The sequence below is a fragment of the Culex pipiens genome, chromosome 3, assembly GCF_016801865.2.
Source record: "Culex pipiens pallens isolate TS chromosome 3, TS_CPP_V2, whole genome shotgun sequence".
NCBI lineage: Eukaryota > Metazoa > Arthropoda > Insecta > Diptera > Culicidae > Culex > Culex pipiens.
In genome coordinates, this window is record NC_068939.1 from 75844457 (window position 1) to 75850456 (window position 6000).

Below are 6000 nucleotides of genomic sequence, written 5' to 3' on the forward strand. Positions count from 1 at the left end.
TTCAACTCACAACAATCTAGAATGCCTTTTTCCGCATTGATAATCATATTTCACATGTTTGGGATCGTATAAAAAATATTTTCATGTTTAATGTTGAAACCATGGCTCGTCATTCAAATTTATATTCTGTTTTATTTGTCAGAGTCGAGGGACAGAAACTTGAAAAATATTTCCAATGGTGTCTGAAATATTTGATTTTTAGGATATTTTAAATTAGTTATTGAAGAAAAAAATCAACGGTGATATACTTATCAAAAAATAGGTTGAGCATTTTAATTTCAATGTCGAAAAATTAACATTGGTAAACATTTGTTATCTTTCAAGTTAAAAGTATTTTCAGAAATTTAGTGATACATAAAAAAATCTGATTTTTTCAAGCTTTATCATGACTTCTACTGGCAAAAAAACACTTTTTATACTAGTAATTCCTTTTAGGTGGATTGAAATTTTATTCTTCATCTTTTTCATTTGTTAAAAAAATCGCAGCACTACAGAATGATTTTTTACATCTTTATAACTCAAAAGATAACATTATCAGTTATTCTAAAACCAAAAATAATTATTTTGCTCAATTCTCTACCAAAACCGGAAATGGATTTTATTTGTATTTTTTTATTTGGCTCAAACTTTGTGGGGGCCTTCCCTATGACCAAAGAAGCTATTTTGTGTCATTGGTTCACCCATACAAGTCTCCATAAAATTTTGGCTGCTGTCCATACAAAAATGGTATGTCAATATTCAAACAGCTGTAACTTTTGAGTGAATTTTCTGATCAATTTGGTGTCTTCGGCAAAGTTGTAGGTATTGTTGAGGACTATTGAGAAAAAAATAGGTACACGGAAAAAAAATTGCAGATTTTTTAATCAACTTTTTTTCACAAAAACTCAATTTCCCAAAATACGTATTTTTTGATTTTCGAGATTTTTTGATATGTTTTAGAGGACAAAAATCCGCAACTTTTGAGCCATAGAGAAACATGGTCAAAAAATCTGCCGCCGAGTTATAAATTTTTGAAAAAAATGTAATTTTTGGAAAAAATCGAAATTTCATGCAAAAACGAATTTGAAGTTATTTTTTAATGCAAAATTGAATTTGCAATCGAAAAGTACTTCACAGATTTTTTAAGAAAGGGCTCTGTTTTCAAGATATAGCCACCGAAAATTTGATTTTGGCGAAATATTTGCAGTTTTTCGAGTTTTTAAAAAAGTGACCATGAGTGACCATTTCTAAAAATATTTTTTTTAAAGTTCAGAAAATTTGCTATAATTGATCTCGGGTTGTTGAGATAGAACCGCTTTAAGAAAAAGAAACAGGAAAATTGAAGTTTTATAAGTCTCACCCAAACAACTCACCATTTTCTAATGTCGATATCTCAGCAACTAATGGTCCGATTTTCAATTTTGTACCATGAAACATTCGTGAAATTTTCCGATCTTTTCGAAAAAAATATTTTGAAAAAAGTTTAATCAAGACTAGCATTTTAAATGGGCGTAATATTCAATGTTTGGCCCTTTTAAAATGTTAGTCTTGATTTAAAATTTTTCAAAATATTTTTTTCGAAAAGGTCGAAAAATTTCACGACCGTTTCATGTTTTAACATTGAAAATCGGACTCGTTGCTGAGATACCGACATTAGAAAATGGTGGGTTGTTTTGGTGAGACTTATAAAACTTAAATTTTCGTGTTTCCTTTTCTTAAAGCGGCTGTTTCTCAGCAACCCGAGGTCCAATCTTCAATGTCTCTTAGACAATTTTATAGCAAATTTTCTGAACTTTAAAAAAAATATTTTTAAGAAATGGTCACTCATGGTCACTATTTTAAAAACTCGAAGAACTGCAAATATTTCGCTAAAATCAAACTTTCGGTGGCTATATCTTGAAAACGGAGCCCTTTATCAAAAAATCTGTGAAGTACTTTTCGATTGCAAATTCAATTTTACAAAAAATAACTTCAAATTTGTTTTTGCGTGAAATTTCGATTTTTTTTTTCCAAAAATCACAATTTTTTCAAAAATGTATAACTCGTCGGCAGATTTTTTGACCATGTTTCTCTATGGCTCAAAAATTGCGGATTGTTGTCCCCTAAAACATATCAAAAAATCTCGAAAATAAAAAAATACGTATTTTGGAAAATTGAGTTTTTGTGAAAAAAAAAGTTGATTTAAAAATCTGCAAATTTTTTTTCCGTGTACCTATTTTTTCTCAATAGTCCTCAACAATACCTACAACTTTGCCGAAGACACCAAATTGATCAGAAAATTCACTCAAAAATTACAACTGTTTGAATATTTACATACCATTTTTGTATGGACAGCAGCCAAAATTGTATGGAGACTTGTATGGGTGAACCAATGACGCAAAATAGCTTATTTGGTCATAGGGAAGGCCCCCACAAAGTTTGAGCCAAATCAAAAAATACAAAAAATAAAAATGGTCGAAATCGGCCAATTTCGTCGAGAGTAGTTACTCAAATGTTTCTTTTTCTAGAATTTTGCCGTAGATACAAAATCGATCAGAAAAAATTGCTTCAAAGATACCGGTTTTCCAATTTGTAAGTAGGTTAGTATGAACAAACTAATGACGCAAAGCGTTTTTTTTATTTTGGTCTATTTCTCGAATTTTGTGAAATGTTTTTTGTGTATTGATCATTTGTAACATAACCATCTGCACCATTTAAAAATGTTATAATTATTATTCAAAAGAAAAGGTATTTTCAATATTACTAGGTTAAGAACTGATCTGAAATATTAAAAAATGCATCATATTTTTTGATAAAATGTCGAGATTGACTTTAAAAAAAAAAGTTTTGCATTATTGTCCCTAGCCTTGTAGCTTGCATAATTTCAATGAAATTTGGGCAATCCAAGCGAGCAGTTAACCGAAAAAACGATAATTTTCAAAATTGTTCACGGCAGCATGCTTACCTTTAGAGCGACATCTTTCGCCAAGGTCACCGAAGACAGCAGCAGCACATCTTGGGAACAAAATTAGCTTTAAAACTCATTATTATATCCACGTAGGTATTACATACACGCAGACTATGTGTTTGATAAAGCAATCATCTTTGAGGAAAGCTGTAATTTGGAGAGCCGCCGGTTTTTGGGTACAAAATTGCGTTTCGGGTAGATCCAATGTAATTTCGCAGCAAAACTCATGTAATTAGGCTGTTGCAATATACGATAATTCAATTCGAAGCGTCCCAAACTTTGCACGCTATACGGTAGCGAATCATTAAATTGCGCTGGAACTTTAATAGATAGTTGGACCAAGAAAGAGGAAAAGCAGTAAAAGTGCATATTTTTGCAACAAATTTTGCTGCCTTTTAAATGCCACAGGATCCAAATCCCGCGTCGAGTGTGATGCAATTCGTCACACGCCGCTCTCGTTGCCGAGCAACGCGCGTTCCAATTGGCGCGGGCTTGATTGACAAACTACACGCCAGGCCACTGCAAATGCAAATATTGTGTGTGGCACAATAAAAGTCTAGGCGCCACCAATTTTCTGCGCACGAAAAAGACATTTTTGTTGGCTGGGGTTAACCCTTGCAGCAAAAAAGCAAAAAAGCAAAAAAGCAAAAAAGCAAAAAAGCAAAAAAGCAAAAAAGCAAAAAAGCAAAAAAGCAAAAAAGCAAAAAAGCAAAAAAGCAAAAAAGCAAAAAAGCAAAAAAGCAAAAAAGCAAAAAAGCAAAAAAGCAAAAAAGCAAACAAGCAAAAAAGCAAAAAAGCAAAAAAGCAAAAAAGCAAAAAAGCAAAAAAGCAAAAAAGCAAAAAAGCAAAAAAGCAAAAAAGCAAAAAAGCAAAAAAGCAAAAAAGCAAAAAAGCAAAAAAGCAAAAAAGCAAAAAAGCAAAAAAGCAAAAAAGCAAAAAAGCAAAAAAGCAAAAAAGCAAAAAAGCAAAAAAGCAAAAAAGCAAAAAAGCAAAAAAGCAAAAAAGCAAAAAAGCAAAAAAGAAAAAAAGCAAAAAAGCAAAAAAGCAAAAAAGCAAAAAAGCAAAAAAGCAAAAAAGCAAAAAAGCAAAAAAGCAAAAAAGCAAAAAAGCAAAAAAGCAAAAAAGCAAAAAAGCAAAAAAGCAAAAAAGCAAAAAAAGCAAAAAAGCAAAAAAGCAAAAAAGCAAAAAAGCAAAAAAGCAAAAAAGCAAAAAAGCAAAAAAGCAAAAAAGCAAAAAAGCAAAAAAGCAAAAAAGCAAATAAGCAAAAAAGCAAAAAAGCAAAAAAGCAAAAAAGCAAAAAAGCAAAAAAGCAAAAAAGCAAAAAAGCAAAAAAGCAAAAAAGCAAAAAAGCAAAAAAGCAAAAAAGCAAAAAAGCAAAAAAGCAAAAAAGCAAAAAAGCAAAAAAGCAAAAAAGCAAAAAAGCAAAAAAGCAAAAAAGCAAAAAAGCAAAAAAGCAAAAAAGCAAAAAAGCAAAAAAGCAAAAAAGCAAAAAAAGCAAAAAAGCAAAAAAGCAAAAAAGCAAAAAAGCAAAAAAGCAAAAAAGCAAAAAAGCAAAAAAGCAAAAAAGCATAAAAGCATAAAAGCAAAAAAGCAAAAAAGCAAAAAAGCAAAAAAGCAAAAAAGCAAAAAAGCAAAAAAGCAAAAAAGCAAAAAAGCAAAAAAGCAAAAAAGCAAAAAAGCAAAAAAGCAAAAAGCAAAAAGCAAAAAAGCAAAAAAGCAAAAAAGCAAAAAAGCAAAAAAGCAAAAAAGCAAAAAAGCAAAAAAGCAAAAAAGCAAAAAAGCAAAAAAGCAAAAAAGCAAACAAAGCAAAAAAGCAAAAAAGCAAAAAAGCAAAAAAGCAAAAAAGCAAAAAAGCAAAAAAGCAAAAAAGCAAAAAGGAAAAAAAAGTGAGTATTTACAAATCGGAATTGCAAAAACGTCCTTCTGCTACTACTACTTAAGCTTTTTACAACTCCTTAATCCTACCAAGTTCAGCGAAGGGTTAATCTGTTTATTAAGAGATTCAACGGATAATGCCGCGGCATTCCGAGGGTAATGTTGATGCGGATCGACTATCTAATCGCTAGATGGATTTACTACCCCGTGCGCGATCGGTACACACAACCGAAAGTGCATTTGTATGATAAATAAATGTCACACACGACCGTGGCGAAAGACTCGACGACGGTGGAAATCAATCGCTGCTGAATGTCGCAATTGAAGAAGTGCACTCTCCGGCTGTGACGATCGATGGATGCTAATCGATTGCGAATGGCGCGCGGTTTGCTCGTTAAATTTGCATTAGTTTTATATGGTTTGATCTTATTCAAAGTTTATTGTTGCTGTATGCATAAACAAACAAGAAAATTTAATCCATTAGAGGGGCTGTTGGAAAGGCGCAAATTGCCGCATTCGATGAAGGTTTTACTTTTCTTTAATACTTCAAGGATAATTCTTAGAATTAGAATTTTCATTCTTGTCTTCAAACAAAATTGATCTATTTGTATTTTTTTTTAACAAACTTTGAGATGTATTTATTCAATAATATTATGTTATGTTATGCGAATCTTTTTTCAAAATCTGATATTTTTTTTAAATATTTGATTAATTTCACCTTTACGTCCTTTCCATTATACTTTTTTCAGTAGATTGCAAAGTTATGTTAAAGAATCATAATTGCGTGAGATTATAATGTAGGCCCAATTGTGCTGCCACCAGCTTACCGGGGGACTGCTACCTGACTTCACCTCACCGTAATCGACGTCGGGGAGAATGGACCGTTAAGCCCTCCCCACGTCGTCAATCTAGGTTCCAAAGGCCTAATGTGGTGGCCGCTGGCGAGAGAGCAGCAAATCGAATCCATAATCACCAACGGGGTACATTTTTATTAAACTATAAATCATGAATTAAGTGGCTTCTATAAAGTGTAGATTGTATTGATACATTTGATCAGGTGTTTTTCTAGGGGAAACCTGCGATGGATCTCTGGACTCACGTAGAACTACAGAATTTTATGGCTGTAAAGTAAAAAAATAAAAACTTACTTAACGGTACACATCACCCATAGATTTTGCACCCAGATTTGTGTTACAGAC